The sequence below is a fragment of the Oryctolagus cuniculus genome, chromosome 2 (assembly GCF_964237555.1).
Source record: "Oryctolagus cuniculus chromosome 2, mOryCun1.1, whole genome shotgun sequence".
In the NCBI taxonomy this organism is placed as follows: domain Eukaryota; kingdom Metazoa; phylum Chordata; class Mammalia; order Lagomorpha; family Leporidae; genus Oryctolagus; species Oryctolagus cuniculus.
Genome location: NC_091433.1, coordinates 66,126,868 through 66,144,084, shown reverse-complemented (window position 1 = coordinate 66,144,084; position 17,217 = coordinate 66,126,868). Strand labels below are relative to the sequence as shown.

At 46.0% G+C, this 17,217-nt stretch overlaps 1 long non-coding RNA gene across 3 annotated transcripts in view; it reads right to left on the bottom strand.

Moving 5' to 3' along the window:
- Positions 1–5,891: 5,891 nt before the first annotated feature.
- LOC138848477 (uncharacterized) overlaps positions 5,892–17,217 on the bottom strand; it is a 51,378-nt gene continuing 40,052 nt past the window's right edge. For all 3 annotated transcript variants that reach the window (XR_011386301.1, XR_011386302.1, XR_011386300.1), the window contains one exon: positions 5,892–15,377. This is a non-coding gene — a long non-coding RNA (uncharacterized lncRNA). The remainder of the gene's footprint in view (positions 15,378–17,217) is intronic.

Here is a 17,217-nt window from a genome sequence, read left to right as displayed (position 1 = left end):
AACAGCAAGGCGGCAACACGACACGAGGATGCTTCTCCCACCCCGGCACGTCCACAGCCTCTCCCTGCAGTCTGTGCATCTGCTGCATCACCTGACAGCCGCAGTCTTGCAGGCACGACTGAGTGAAAGATCTGGGATGGGGAGATGATCCTAGATCATCTGGGGTTATTCCAGTAGGATGACCTACTGGAATCACGACAGTCCTTATACATCGGGGTAAGGAACATTTTCTAGGCCCAGGGCCCTTTGGATATTTAAAACATCACTCTCAGTCCATACAAAGTTATCAGCTTAACAAGTAGCCTGCCCTAGATTTATTGAATGTTGAGTTAGTTCTGCCTGTGGTTGCTTCGGCAGGGCCAGACCAAATGGTTTCACAGGACTTATACGTTCCCCACCTTCTGTATGTGGAAAAGAGAGGCAAGAGAGTGACACAGCACAATGTGAAAAAGACTTGACCAGCCACAGTTGTCTTTGGAAGACAGGACGAGCGGGATCAGACCCAGGACAAAAGCTGTCTTTAGAGGCTGGGAAAGGCAGTGAGACACACAGTCCTGCCAACACTGAGATTCTAGGCCAGTAGGAACAATCTTGGACCTCTGAAGACTAGAAGGCAACAATTTTGTGTTTTTTGAAACTACTAAGGCTATGGCAATTTGTTACAGCAGCCTTAGGAAACTCCAACAAACAGCAAACTCAATGAAATAAAAATCCAGGAAAAAAAAGTGTCATAGGTCAATAAGCCAGAATGGCCAAATGCTAAATTTTCTATGGTCAAGTATATGCACCTTCCTCCCCTACAAAATTTTCACTTCTGTAAAATCAAGTATGAAAACTTCTTAAGTGGGCTTATGGGAAAAATAGAGTCGGGGCAGACCATTCAAAGAGTGTGGAAGTTAGTTCCAGAACACATAACACACACAATAAAAAAAAATAAGTCACAATGCTAATAAAAATACCAGTATACCACTTGTGATGCCGGCTCCCCTGTATCAGAGCACCGGTTTGAGTCTCAGCAGCCCTGCTTCCAATCCAGCTCCCTGCTAATGCACTTGGGAAAGCAGTGGATGATGGCTCAAGTACTTGGGCCCCTGCACCCAAGGTGTGAGTCCTGGATGGAGTTCCTGGCTCCTGGCTTCAGCCTGGCACAGCCCTGGCTGTTGTGGCCATTTGGGGAGTGAACCAGTAGATGGAAGATAGTGTGCTTTCTCGCTCGCTCTCTGCCTTTCAAATAAATAAATAAATCTTTTTTTTAAAAAGATGAGTGTACTTTCAACTTCACCGGCATTGTATCTCTGGCAGTCAGTCTCTTCTTTGCTTCTTTCTACCCTGGGCTCATGCTTTCTTCTCAAGAATGAAATGCTCCTAAGGCAATTGTTTCTTTTCTTTTTTTTTTCTTTTTTCTTTCTTTTTTTGACAGGCAGAGTGGACAGTGAGAGAGAGAGACAGAGAGAAAGGTCTTCCTTTGCTGTTGGTTCACCCTCCAATGGCCGCCGTGGCCAGCGCACCGCGCTGATCAGATGGCAGGAGCCAGGTACTTCTCCTGGTCTCCCATGGGGTGCAGGGCCCAAGCACTTGGGCCATCCTCCACTGCACTCCCGGGCCACAGCAGAGAGCTGGCCTGGAAGAGGGGCAACCGGGACAGAATCCGGCGCCCCGACCAGGACTAGAACCCCGTGTGCTGGCGCTGCTAGGTGGAGGATTAGCCTAGTGAGCCGTGGCGCCGGCCAAGGCAATTGTTTCTGATAGTGACTTGCTCTAGGAAAACCAAAACCGCACCCCTGAGGTGTCCTGCTAAGTCGATCATTCCTCTTTAAACTCTAGGGGAAACGCCTTCGCAGATTGCTTATCTTCCCTTACAATTTCCCCAGAGTGGAAAGTTCAGTTTCTTGAAGTTAGGCAATCAGCTCCTGTTTGCACTAAATGGAAGAAACTTCTGCGGAACCATTCAGATGGTTTTTCCTTAAAGTGTCCATAAGGTGCTACAGCTGTGCATTTCATCTGAACTTGCTGCTTGTTGCTTCAAAACATTAATCTGCATGAGAAAAAAATGAGTGAGACGAGACTGTAAGCTCAACCAAAGGTGGCCTGGGTGAGGTTGGCCTTCTGCTGCAGGTGGTCTTGACCGTGGACCTTGAGCCTGGACCATGAACAAGACGACGGAGAGCACAGGACTATCTTCCAAGCAGATGGAAGAAATCTGTTAGCCCTATCCAGCATGTGCTGTCCACGTGGGGGCTGTGTTTGGCTCAGGCCCCACTGACTGCCACGATCGTGGTGGCCAGAGATAGCACACTCCTCACTCACGCGTGCCTTCCTGCTCCCATGGTTTTGGACTGTGGGCCTGTAAGAGAGTGTTAGCCCTAGGTTTCCTCACCCGAACTTCAAGGTGCCTTAGCCTTGTGATTTCCCCCTTCAGATCAGCCTTCTGTGCTTTTGTGGGACTGGTTTTCTTAGAGGAAATAAAATGCAGAAGAGTTAGTTCTAGAGAGAAAGACCTCAAATGACTGGGATGCCTCTGCTCATGGTAGGGTGGTGAGTGAGAAAAGGCCTCATCAACGTGGAAACCGTGGGAGAGGTGGGCCCTCCACTCGGCCCTGATGCCACAGATTGGAGTCTGCTGGATATTAATGTGTGCCATGGATTTATTTATTTTTTAAACATTTATTTTTTTGAAAGGTGGAGTTACAGAAAGGGAGGAGAGAGAGAGAAGCACCTGGGCCATCTTCTACTGTTTTCCCAGGCCATAGCAGAGAGCTGGATCAGAAGTAGGGCAGCCAGATCTTGAACTGGCACCATATGAGATGCCGGCACTGCAGGTGATGCGTTATCCACCACGCCACCACACCAGCCCTGGGTGCCATGTATTTATACCCGTTTCTCAACCTCCGCTCCATGCTTCATGTCTAAGCTGCAATCCTGTGTAGTTCATTTGCTTCTGCCCACTCCCCCTCTCCCTTTCCCCCCCTCCTCTCTCTCCCTTCTCCCTTTTCCTGTTTTATCCCGAGTTTTTTCCTTCTCTTCTCCCTTCAAATCCACCCTCTAAATCTAGAACCGACACTCCACGTGCCAAGGTACTTGTGCGCACTGCAGCTGTGCGTGTGGTCTCCAGGCCCCTCCTCCCTGGGCTGCGTGCTGTGCCCCGACCTTGCCATCCATTTGCAGCACCTGCCCTGTTTACACTCTCCCTCCCAGACTCAGGGTTGGCCTTGTGTTCCAAACGGGTTACACACACACACACACACACACACACACACCAGCATTTTCAGACTTTCTCCTGCTGTCTTCAGTTGGAACCGCTGATCCCTGGGCCGAGCATGCCTGTGAATTGGATCCGCCAATCCTTGAGAGGGTTCAAAGGAGAGATACAGAGAGGATCGGGGAAACAGGCTACACAACCTGGGAAAAGCAGGTGCGGTGCTGGGGGATCGTAGATGGGGTTCCTCCCCAGAGCATGCGAAGCCCCTTCATTTCCCCACAAGGAAGTTACCTTCAGCGGGCCTGAAAGTTTCTCTAAGAAGGAAGAGCTGGAAGCAAGGAAATATAAGCTGGAGCTTTGTCTGTCACCCCCCCAAAAAGATTCCGAAAGATGCTGGGGAACGACACACGCATGTAAAATGTTTTCACTCACTCATTCAAGAAATAATCGTGAAAAATGAGTTCCCTGTAAATGGATTAGTAAGTGCTGATCAGCTGGCATATGTAAGTGAATTGGATTTAAATTACACATTAAGGATAATTATAAGGCTGTAAGAAGGAGAGCAATTACACTTGGCTCAAACGGGGGCTTGTTACAGGCAAGAGGAGCAGAGAATCGCAGAGGCAGATTTCCCTGGCACCACCTTCCGCCCCCGCTCTGCGGTGCTTGCAGGTGTAAATGTTTGCTTGCCCGTTGGTTCAGCAAATCATGGGGCTGCCCCACCCAACCTGCTGCCAAGGTATCGTATTTTAAGCTGGTATGGTGAGAATAATATTGGCCTTTGTGTTCTAAAGGAGTGGCACGAAGTACAGTGGACCTTGACCTTCAAAGAACACCAGGATCTCCATAATCCACCCACCACCAGTCATCCCACTAGATTAGCAGTCCTATACAGCAGCATTTTTCCATGTATCATGTTTTAAGGACAGTGTTCTAGAGAAAAGCTTAGGAAGTTAACACAATACGGTGTAGTATGGGAGGGGCCTGGGGGAGGTGAGCAGTGGATGGTTTATATGGAAAGGGTTTATAAGTTATTTTAAAAAAAATGCTACCAAAAGATAAGAGTGTCCTTGTAATAGGCAGCCTCTAACATTGAGGGGATAGGGAGTCTGTGGAAGAAGTATGGAAAGAATTTCAGGCAGCAGATAAATCCACTGGGGAGGCAGTGGGTCTGTGACTAGGCATAGAGTGGTGGCGTTTGAGATGTTACTCAGCTGTGGCCAGGTGTCTGCTTCCATTTGGTTTGTAGGAAGAGATTACTTGCAGCCTACACTCTGAAAAAACAGTTTAACGAAGCATAGGACAACTAGAGATCGCTTCACGGACCCACGTGATCAGGAATCAAAGTAGATGTCCCACATGCTGGGAGCCTGACAGCTCCACGCCAACACAGTCACAGAGCCTCGCCATTGGGGAACAGGCTGTGAGAGGCACAGGGACTTCCTGGAGAAATGAGGAAAGGGTCCGTGGTGAATGCAAGCCCTAGCTATTCCCAGGAAATGGTCTAAAGAAGTGAAAATAAACACACATGTCCCAAGTTGGGACAGATTTTCTGCTGAAAGGCAGCCTGGAGACGGATATTTATTTCAGGCTGCTAAAATGCACTTCCTCTCTGCGAAGGGGCACTCGACCTCCTCGCGTCTGCTCTGGGTTTTGTGTGTGGCCAGATGATTCTCCAGCCCCGCTAGCTGACGAGGCAGGCTCCACAGGAAGAAACCCTCACTTGGCTTTGTCAGTTTTGCAGGCGAGCAAAGTTGTCAATGAAATCTCTTTGATGCAACGACCAGCTCTTTCATCTATCATTGGCATCCATCAGGCAAGTTCCAAAATTCTCACCAAGTAGAACTTAAGGGGATCCAAAGACACTGCTACAAACCTAGGGAATTTCTCACTAGGCAGGTGGACACAGCAGCAGCATATGGGGCTATGGGTGTGAGACTCGGGCTGGGCTACAGGCAGGATGTTTCTCAGTGAACACATCACTGCTGGTTTTCCTGGGGTAGCTCTCCCCGGATCCAGTCAGCTTGGATGTGCTCTGAGGTGACCGGATATTAACTTGACTGTTAATGACATTGAGAAAATCTCAGTGTGGGACTTCGACTTCAGATTTTTAAGACTTCCATGTTGGGTAGAAGTTGATATGTAAACTTTATTTTTAAGTCGTAACTTCCTTCCCATATAGTATGAAGGAGACAGAGTGGGGGTCAGTCTACAAGAGATGTTTCCCCAGGTGTCTGGATGGATCCTTGAGCTAAAAGAAACCTGACACCATGGAGAAGCACCAGGAGGCTCTTGGGCCCAGATCCGGGGTTTCAGGCACTTGGCCGTGTACCCAATCCCACTGAAGCTGAAGACTCCAAAGCAGTGGGAGAGCATTTGCTGTGCCACAACTGAAACAGGAAGTGGAACTGAAGACAAGAAAGTGACATTTAGAAAATGCCCAGGGAGTTCACTGAGGGTTACAAATGATCTGTGTTTAAGATCTCCTAAGAAACCATCACAGGGCTACACGTGTTTCAGGCTCTTGATGCGGATCGGTATAGACTTGTTGTAAAATGGAGAAATTGCACCAGCACCGTTTCTGCTTTTTTTTTTTTTTTTTTGATCAGCTCCTGAAAATGTATGTAGATGCAAAATGCCAAAATTCCTCCCTTGGATGTGTAGCTGCTTCTAAGAATGACTTTTCACAAGATGACCCTTAAAAACACTTTACTTGGCTTTAAAAATTTTAACTGACACATAGAAATTATCCTTATTTATGGGGTCCCATGTGACATGTCGATATATGTGTACATTGTGTGTTATTCAAATCAGGGTAATCATATCTCATCAAATATTTATCATCTCTTTACAATTAAAACATTCAGCTATTTTTAGAGACATCCACAGTCATCCTACCGTGCAACAGAACATCAGACCTTCTTTCTCCTATAACTTAGTTCCTAGTAGTCAACCTCTCCCCATCCCCTCCTCCCTCCCTGCTCCAGGTTCTGGTAACCCCTCTTTATCTCTGCACTTCTAGGAGAGCAATGTGTTTTTGTATTACAAGTATGGATGAGATCATGTGAGATTGTCTTTCTCTGTCTGGCTACTTTCACGTAACATAATGACTTCTAGTTTCATCCAGGTTGTCACAAATGACAGGTTTCATCCTTCTCATGGCTGGGTGGTATTTCATTGTGTGTATATTCCATCTTCCTTATCCATTCATCAGTTGATAGACAATTAGGTTGTTTTGATTTTTTTTTTTTGGCTATTATGAGTAGCATTGCCAAAAACACAAGTATACAGATGTTTGCTCAATAGATTGATTTCACTCTCCTTGGATGTGTACCCTCTAGTGGGATTCTTGGGACATATGACTGCTCTATTTTTAATTTCTTGGAGAGCTCTGTACTGTTTTGATACAATGGCTGGACAAATCTGCATTCCCACCAACAGTGTACAAGCACGCACTTTCCCCCTCATCCTGGGCAGCACTTGTTTGTATTTGTCCTTTTTATAATAGCCAATCTAACTGCAGTGAGGTGATAACTTGTGGTGGTTTTTATTTCCATTTCCCTGATGATTAGCAATGTTGGCCATTTTTTCTTTAGAAACTTTTTGTTTATTTTTTTGTATATCAGAGACAGAGAATGTGTGTGTGTGTGTGTGTGTGTGTGTGAGAGAGAGAGAGAGAGAGAGAGAGAGAGTTGGTCTCCCACATGGGTGGCTAGGACTCAAATACTTTGGACATCACCTGAATTTGGCATAGATGTATGATGCTATATTGAGCTCTACCACAGACCTAGGTTAGGAGGACAAAGTGTTGAGATAGAAGGAATTTTTAGCCAGCAATTTCTCAGTAGTCCAGGGTTTCCTTTTTCCCTTTTCCCCACTTGTCCCTCCTCCTCCTCCCCTTCCCTCCTTCAGAGAAGAACAAGGTGTGGAGAGTGAGGCCACAACTGCAAGCTATAGGCAGGAAATGCCATCTCATGACCCTAAATTTTATACTCAAGATATTTTAGAACATGGTAACATATTTGTTGTCTACTTCTGTTTTGCTTGGTATCACTAATTTCTTAATGCATTGCAGTTGCTCTAAATGCTGCTTGCAAATCCCAACATGAGCCACCAAGTTGACTTTAATGGTTGCACTTTCCCTAAAATGGAGGAGATTTTTTTTTCTTTTTAAAAGTGTTAATGCATTATTTCAGTTAGTCAGAAGATATTTATAGATCACTCCCAGGATGCATAGTGACATAATGGGTCTTCAGAGATATCAATAAAAAAGCAGGCGTGGACCCTGCCCCGCTGGATTTCCAGCTCCTTGGAAAGAGACGCCTGGCCTGTGATGAAGGTATTTGCTCCAGGGAGCCTGCAGAGTGGGATGTAGGCTGGAGGGGAGAAGCAAGAGGCCCCACTGTGGGGGGATCAGTAGAGATATTTGCCCTGGAAACCCCAATTCAAACTTATACTGGGCCCTGGGGGAAAATATAAGTTGTTCAGGACTCTCTGCACTTCTGAGACACTGGCTGGGAAGAGGCCACAGAGAGGAAGAGAGCTGCGACAAGTGCCCAGGGCACTCCGCTGTGTGGGTGCTTTAAAATTTATTTATTTATTTATTTGAGAGAGAGAGAGAGAGAGAGAGAGAGAGAGAGAGATCTTCCATCTGCTAGTCTATTCCTCAAATGGCTACAACAGTTGGAGCTGGGCCAGGCTGAAGCCAGGAGCCTGGAGCTACATCCAAGTCTCCCAGAGCTTCACCTGGGTCCCCTACATGGGTAGCAGGGGCCCAAATACTTAGGGTCATCGTCTGCTGCTTTCCAGTTGCACCAGCAGGGAACTGGATAGGAAGTGCAGCAGCCAGGACTAGACCTGGAGCTCATTTGGGATGCTGGCATCATGGGCAGGGGTTTAATACGGTGTACCACAACACCAGCATCCCTGCTCTGTGTATCTTTATTTTTAATATTTATTTATTTATTTGAGAGGTAGAGTTACAGATAGCGAGAGGGGGAGTTCTAGTCCTATTCTCCCCAGATCTATTCCTTATTTAGACACTTACATTTTAACTCCGAAATAGATGTTACTAAATGTGTATGACTTAGAAACAAGTGTGATCTAGCTTCAAATTCTTCATTTGTACTTGTTTGTAACATTAGACTTCACATTCCTACCTGTAAAATGGGAACCAATACCTACCATTCAGGGTGCTTGGGAGGTCCAAGTTGGTAATTTGTATCAAATGTACACAAAATGCCTGGCCCGTGACAGGCGATCCATGGAGGTCACTTATCTCTATTGCGTCTGCGAGACTGATCACTCGCCCATGCTGGCACATAAACGTAGGAGTCAGGACATGCATCCTGGCTTCCTTGCTTACCAGACATGGGGTCCTCATTTTCCTGTACCTAATTTCATCAGTTGTTGCAAGGATTAAAATGAGAAATTAAGAGAGCATGCATGTCATGAGGGACAGTCATGGTGGTTCAGTAGAGTAGCCTTTTGCATGTCAGAGATTAAGCAGCCTTCATGTGTATCCACTGGCAAAGAATTATGGATAGTTTTGATGAGACCACCAGGTGTATCTTTGAGCTCATTTAAGAGAGAGGGTGAATCTGCATAGTCATGGCCCTGTACAATATATACAGTGCACCAGGTATTTAAGGAAGCACTTTAAAGTACAGAAGAGGCCAGAGAGGAGAAAGATTCTGCTAGTTTTTTTTACAAGGTGGAGTGTGAAAAGCAAGTTTTTTGCCAGAATTTACACATCCCATGCAGGAGTCAATGGCTAGCAGGAAGAGGGGTTTGATCATCAGATGGTTAAATGTGCTGTGACAGTGTGTTCTATTAGAAGTTTTGAAACACTCAACATATGTTCACTTCACTTCAAACACACTCAAATGGAAACCACCTGGACGTACACACACTCCGCCGTGGTATGTGAGGCATCTGTGTGGAAGTAGGACAGCGGGCCAGCTACTTGTCAATCGGCACTCAGCTCCATTCGCAGTCTCCCTGCCGGTTTATAAAGGGTCCGGAAAGCCTGAAAACTACATTTCCCAGACTCCCCAGCGGGCTGGCTTCCGATTGGGTTCTACCAGGGACAGACGGCGGTGGGAGTCTAGAAAGCAGAAGCCCATTTTATTTCCGTTCCTCTTCTGGCGAAGTCTTAGGCAGTGGCGGTGGCCGCGGGTGAATGTGGATTTCTGCCCAGGGGTTAGAATGTCAGTAGCTGGGAGGCAGCCGCAAGGGTTCCGGCAGTCTGGACAGCGCGGCATTCCTGGTCCCCAGAGCTGGCCGCAGCAGGAGTGACGGGCACTCCCTGGTGGGAGTTTCCCTTCCTGGCTTCCTGAAAATTTCCCAGCAAGAGCGGTGGGGCAGTGGGGACCCCAGCAGCCTCAGCAAGAGAGCCAGCTCTGCGGGTTTTTTTTTTTTCCCGGTCATTAGGGTGATAGTGGCCTCCTGCAGTTATTAATCTGTAAGTGACCTCAGCTTCCTCGGTTAGTCTCCCAGCCTTTCGGCGGCGTCGAAGCCAATCTCCTATGTTAACTTCCCGCTACTTGCAGTTCTTAGTTTCAGGTTTTCTGACTGGGTGCTGACCCATACACACAGATGAACTAAACACGAAATTTAATAATCCTGGAAGTTAGGTATGAGAATTTCCATTGCAGCTGTGAGAAGAACCAGATATTTTAAGGCACTGGTACCTATTTTTTTAGAGGTATCTAAGGATAAGTTTTCAAGAGTTTTAAAGATCAAGTTGGTTTTTATTAGTGATTCATGAATCTGGTAGCATCCAGTCTGTGAAATGGAAGGGAACGCAATTGGGAGTGGTAGAACAGTGGGGTTTTGTAAGGTAATTTGAACAGGAACAAGGAAATGACAAAGTACAAAAAGCAGATTAGTCAATATCAGTTTCTCTCTCTCTCTTTTTTTTTTTTTTTTAATTATTTACTTACTGGAAAGGCAGAGTGACAGAGAGGAAGAGACACAGAAAGAGAAAGAGATATCTTCTATTGGCTGGTTCACTCCCCAAATGCCCACAATAGCCAGGGCTTGGTCAGGCCAAAGTCAGGAGCAAGGAACTCCATCTAGGTCTTCCACATGGGTGGCAGGGGCCCAAGAAGTTGGGCCTGCAACTGCTGCCTCTGGGGTACACTAGCAAGGAGCTGGATGGGAGGTACAGAGCAGCCAGCACTCTAATCAGACACTCTGATATGGGATGAGGTGTCACAAACAGTGACTTAACTCCCTGCACCAGAGTCTGCCCCAACAATATCAGTATATTTCAAATTGCTTTCCTTGTATGGATTAAAGTATTAAAGTAGAAATGACTTCCGTATCATACCAACTGAATTTTTAAAAAAATATATTTTTTATTTTTGTATAGAGGTTTTTCTTTTTTTAAAATTGGTTTGCTTGTTTTTCTGAAATGCAGGGTGACAGAAAGAGAGAAAGATTGGGATCTTCCATCTGCTGATTCATTCCCAAAAATGCTCACAGCAGCCAGGGCTGGAGCAGGCTGAAGCCAGGAGACACTATCCTTTGCATATTTCCACACTATCCTTTGATATTTCTGATAAGAAATCTGGGATCATCCTGATTTTTGATCCCCTGTTCATATCTATTTTTCTGATGACTTTAATATTTTCTTTTTATTACTGGTTTTCATACATTTGATTATGGTGTGCATTGCTACAGTTTTCTTTGTGTTTCTTATGCTTGGGTTTTTTTTTTTTTTTCTTAACTTCATGGGTCTATGAGTTTATGGTTTTCACTAAATTTGGAAATTTGTGGCCCTTATCTGTTGAGGTTGATTTCTTTCTGAGAGGATTCGTTCTGAGAGGAGGAGCGTGGTGGGGGCAAGAGGGGCGGAGTCACCACACAGACCCCGGGAGTCTGGTGAAAGCGGGCCAGAGGGAGCAGACTGCAGACTCGTTTATTTCAGTTGGTACAACATCTTATATAGCCAAGACAGCCAATCCAGTCAAGGGGCGGTTTATGCCCTAACCAATCACAGCCTGTTGCCAGGCAGTATCCAAAGCCATCCAATCACAGCCTGTTGCCAGGCAGGCTCCATTGCCAGGTGGGATTCAAAGCCATTCCTGAGTAACTGACGCTCGCTTGCCAGCGGCCATCTTGGCGTGGCTTTCTCATTCCACCACACTTATCTGCCTAAATATTTTTTCCATGCTACCCACCCTCTCTTCTCTTTTCCTAATTACATGTATTAGGCTCCTTGAAATTTTCCCAAAGTTATCTGATTCTGTTCACTTTTTAAATCTTTTTTTCCCTTGGTCTTTCCTTTTGGATAATATATTTTGCTCCACTTTCAAGTATACTTTTCAAGTATACTTTATTCTGTAAAAATCTTCAAGTAATCCTATACAGTGTGTGTTTATCTTAATATTGCAGTTTTCTTCTCTAGATTGTTCTCTTCTATGTCTCTCATGTTTCTATTTCACTCTTTTTTTAAGATTTATTTATTATTTGAAAGGCAGAGTTACAGAGAGGCATAGGCAGTGTAAGAGAGAGGTCTTCCATCTGCTGGTTTACTCCCAGATGACCGCAACAACCAGAGCTAAGCTGATCCGAAGCCAGGAGCCAGGAGCTTCTTCTGTGTTTCCCACATGAGTGTGGGGGCCCAAGGACTTGGGCCATCTTCTACTGCTTTCCCAGGCCATATCAGAGAGCTGGATCAGAAGTGGAGCAGCCGGGACTTGAACTGGCGCCCATATGGAATGCTAATACTGCACAGTGGCTTTAATCTGCTGTGCCACAGCGCCAGCCCTCTATTTTACTTTTTTAACATGGAATTCACTACAATAACTCTTTTCACCTCATTTTCTATTTATTCTATCATCTGTGTCAGTTCCAGATGAGATTGAGTTAGTTGATTCTAACTCTCATTGTGGCCCATTGGCCTGTGTCTTTTTATGATTAGTAATTGTCAAGCTCATGTGAATTTTAACTTATTGGATTCTTGATGATTTTGAAATCCTGTAAATATTCTTGAACTTTGTTCTGGGATCCAGTGAAATTGCTTAGAAGCAAGCAGTTGAAAACTTAAAGTCTTAACAATCTAAAAGTTTTTCTTTTATAAGTTGTTATGTGAGACTAGAGCAGACTCAGTCTGGGCCTGACTGTTCTACACAGCTGAGTACAGACTCTGTGTACTCTGTTCATTGCATCATGAATCATTGTGTCTTAAACCTGGCTGGTACAAACAGGTGCCATTTCTAGCTGTGTGTATCAGACATTGTTCCTCCCAATCCTTTCAGGTAATTCTTTGGCTTTGGGTAGTTTTCTCTTATGCATGCCCAAATCAATACTCAGAATACGCGGTAGGGCCCCTCTGCAGAAGTCTAGAACTGTGTGTGTGTGTGCGCGCGCGCGCAAATCTCTTCGGTAGCTTCTCTGTAAGTTCTTCCTGTTTTGGTTTACCCAGCTTTTAGCTCTGTTTCCTCAGCTCAGGAAGGCCACCTGGGTACCCCTTTCCTATGCTTTAGCCTCAAAGCTCTCGGCAAAGTGAAGTGGGGCCATTATCATTGGTATCTTATCAGTTGTTTCCTATCTCTCAAGCATAATTGTCCTTCGTTGACTGATGTCTAGTATCATTAGAATTGTTATTTGTTTACTTAACAGTTGGAATGACAGGTAGAGAGAGAAAGAGAGAGAGAGAGAAAGAGAGAGAGAGATCTTCTATCCACTGGTTCACTCCCCAAATGCCACAACAGCTGGGGCTGGTCTATGCTAATGCCAAGAGCCAAGGAATCTGTCTAGATCTTCCACGTGGGTGGTAGGGGCCCAAGTACTTGAGCCATCCTCTGCTTTCCCAGGTGTCTTAGCAGGTAGTTAGATAAGAAGCAGAGTAGCTGGGGCTCAAACCTGTGATCTGGTATGGGGTGCCAGTGTGACAGCCCATGACTTAACCTGCAGTTCCACATAATGCTGGCCCCAAGAGTTGTCCTGAATACATCTTGATTTGTTTGTTTATTTCCAGCAGGAGGGAGAATCCAGTCCATTTTGGATGTATGTGGAAGGTTATTCTGACAATAATTAAAATGGTAAGGAAGACTTTATTCAGTATCACTGCAATGGCTGTCGAAACTATAACCATAGGAGAAAGACTAGGTGGGCTCAAATCTGAATACAGCAGGACAGCTTGGAATTTATAGGAATGAGCCCAAGGCACCAGATAAGAGGCTACTTTCCCTAGGAGGATTTCCTAAGCACTGGCTCCATAGAGTCAACGTTAGGTTATTAAGACGAAGTGCTCATACTGATTTCACGCATCCTTCTCCCATATGACATTCCAGACCAAGCCTTGGTTGTAGGATCAGTTTTGCCAATTATATCCTGCTACAAGAAAGACTGATTCTTACTGAGATCATGTAAATAATTGTAAGGCCATGAAAATGAGAATACTTGATTCCAGAAAGATGTGACAGGGAGAAAAAAGATGGATGTTCCATTTTTGTTGGTAAAAATATGATCTACTAAATGGTTACATATTGTAGTTACCTGAAGAAGGAAAGGGGCTCCTTATATAAGGAACATAGAACATTCAAGAATCAGCAATATCCCAAACAGAAAGTCACAAAAATTATAATTCTCCTTGAACTCATTCAGTCATTGGCGATTCCTTTTTAAAAAGTTACTTGTTTTCATCTAGTTGAAAGTTCGACTGGCGGAGAGGCAGAGAATCTCTTCCATCCACCGCTTCACTTCCCAAATGCCCAAAACAGCCAGGGCTGGGCCAGGCTGAAGTCAGGAGCAGAGTGGGGACAAGGGGGTCTCAGTGTTGCTGAAAAACACCCAAACTAGTTGGAGATGTTGCTGCAGAACCCTCGAACCGGGGTCTGCTTGCCTGCTGCACAGAGAGCCAATCACCAACACTGGGGTGGTGGAGGAAAGTAGGTGTTTATTAAAATGAGCAGAGCAAGAGCCAGCAGCTATTGCTTGAATCCTGGGCTCCCAGAGGATTAGGGGTGAAGGTTCTTATAGATTGAAGTTGAGGCTCCGATGTGCATGACAGACTCACGTCCAAGTTCCTAGTTGATCAGTAGTGTTCGCGACCTTCCTTTGATGGGTCAGCAATGCTGTACTCTTTAGCAACTTTTTTATGGCCAGGTGGGCTGCAGCTGGTGCACATGTAGGGGAGGGTTACATGTCAGTGGTGGTTACCTTTTGCTTCAGACCTGGAGTTTCCCTGCCTGGACAGGAATTCCCCTAAACAGACCCCTCTAGCCAGTACTGGTCATCAAGGTTTTCATCTATTAGACAAGCAAATGACTTGAGTCTGGTGATTAGAACCGTCAGGACAGCTGGATCACTCCCTCAAGTCAGTGGATTCCTTTTGATGAAGGACAGGCAAGAACACCTTGTTCTAAGGGAGACAGGCGAGAGGCTGGGTCTTACCTTCACATTATAACCCACATGAGTGAGTTGAAAATGACTGAGTAGACATTACCACGAACATTTTCTAGTGGAGGGAGAGTCCTGCTAAACTGACTTAACAGGATTCTTGCTGAAGGTGGTGCAGAGTGATTAGATCTCAAGGGCAGCAGGATTCCTGCTACTCTGGGTTAGCAGGGTTCCAGGAGGCTGAAGACAAAGCTCAGGACAGAGGCCTAGCCCAGAACAGCGCTCACAGGGACCTATTTAAGTTGGTCAAAGTGAACCCCCCCCCCACCTATGTGGTGTCTTGGTTGGTATTAAAAGACTAATACTGTGTACCTTTCATGGCAAATCAGGAAGACATCTGCTCATTTCAAAGTTATGCAGAGAAAACACTGGAGATGGGGTTGATTGCTCCTGGTGAAGATATTCCTTAGTACTATGAATGGGTTCCCCCAAATTCATACATTGCTAACCTAATCCACACATTCATATGGTAGTGGAATCAGAAGGTGGGGTGCCTTTGGGAAGCAATTAAGATTGGATGAGGTCAAGAGGGTGGGTCCCCATGACAGGGTCAGTGGCTTTATGGGAACTAGAGGGGAGCCTTGAGCTAGAGACAGAGTGTTGAGCAGAGCTAGAGTTGGCTCTGTCTCACCATGTGATGCCGTCTGTGACGTCAGGATGCAGCAAGCCCGTACCCAGTGCTGGCGTCTTCACACTGGACTTCCCAGCCTTCGCCACCAGGGCATCCAGAAACTGCTGCTCTATCAGTTACTCAGTCTGTGGAATTCTGTTAATACAGGGTAAAACAGTGAGCTTCCAGTTAGGAGCCTGGGAAGGAACTGAGCTCCACCCCTGCTTGCTGTCACCTGGTTGGTTAATGATTGGTGCAAGTCACAGACAAGAAAACCCCTGACAGCGGTGGGCTGTAACAACCAAGAGTGAGGACGGACTTTTTGACTTTTTCTTTCTTTCTTCCTTCCTGCATTTCTTTCTTCTTTCTTTCTTTTTTCTCTTTCTTTCTTTCTTTCTTTCTTTCTTTCTTTCTCTCTCTCTCTCTCTCTCTCTCTCTCTCTCTCTCTCTCTCTTTCTTTCTTTCTTTCTCTTCCTTCCTTCCTCCCTCCCTTTCTTTTTCTTTCTTTTCTTTCTTGCTGCTCCTCCGCACGTGGAGGAGCCGCACCGGACTGGACACTTGTTGTTCCCTTTTTTTACAAGTCCTTTCTATAGTAAAGTAAGAATAAGTAAACAGTAAACTCCCAAAGCAAGAATGAGTAGAGAGAAATGAGAAAGAACGAAGTAACGAACTTCCCCGCGAACTCTCCAACGCACTCTCCAACCAACCCACACCACCATGCCGTCTCTCTCCTCCTATATAGTCCTCCTCCGCCAATCCCAACTCGGCTGCCCACACGCCGAGCACGCTGCTCTCCTCCAATCAGGAGCAAGTCCTACAGTTTATTGGCTGAACTGGAGGCAGCTGTGTAGAAGCTGTTTTCTTCTCTCCCAGCGCCATATTGTGGGAGAGCAGATGCATAGAATAAGTCTTAATTCCAGTAACTTAGTCCAGTCCGGGTTGCTCCCCACAGATCCCCCTTTCTTTTTATTTTCTGGCGTTGATACGCGCCTGTCTTCGGTGTCCCGCGGCACACACTCTGCTCTGCTTGCTAGAGTTGCCCACAGGTGCTTACAAGTCCTATCAATCAGGCAAACCGAATCCGGGTCCTCTCTTCGCCATGTTGTGAGGAGGTTTTTAGGCGCTGATGCGTGCCTGTGTTCGGTGCCCTGCAGTGCATGCTCTGCCCTGCTAGAACTGCCTGCAGGTGCTTACAAGCCCTAGCAATCAGGCAAACCGAATCCAAGCCTTCTCATTGCTGTATTGTGGGGAGACTTATTGGTGTTAATTCGTGCCTGTCTTCGGTGACCTGCGGCGCGTAAGCTGCTAGCCGCCCGCAGGTGCTCACCACCTCCCTAATCAGGCAGACTGAATCCAAGCTCTCTCATTGCCATGTTGAGGGGAGGCCTTATTTTTCTCCATTTCTCCATCTCCGGGCATTCCTATCTCTCCCACTTTACTTCTATCTGCCAGCATTCCTATTTCTCTCATTCTACTTCCAAACTTCTGTTTCTCCTATCTTCGCGGCTTCCCGGCGCCCGCCCCGAGGCTGCTTCTCGGTGGCTTCATCCTCCCTAACATTTTTCTCTACCCGGTATGTTTCCCTAAGTTTTCTTCCAACAATATTCCTCCCTCATTTCTCCTGGCCTCTCCCCACAGTCCGTATCCAAGTCTAAGTTTCTTATAGGTTTCACTTTCACTTTCAACCTGCAGTCCGTATCTGAGTCTAAGTTTCTTCTTGCTTTCACTTTAAATCCTAACTTCTTTCCCACAGTCCGTATCCAAGTCTATGCCTAGGCTTTCAATAGCTTCTTCTGGCACCTTTCTCGTCCGGCTTTCCCTAGGCCCTTTGCTAGTCTCTCTCTCCGGTATTTTCCCATTTCTTCCCTCCTAAGTTTCCTATCCGAGTCACGGCACCATTATGTCGCTCCCCCTCTTCATGGAGGAACGACACTAAACCCTGCCTAGGCTTCATATCCGAGTCACGGCACCATTATGTCGCTCCCCGTCTTCATGG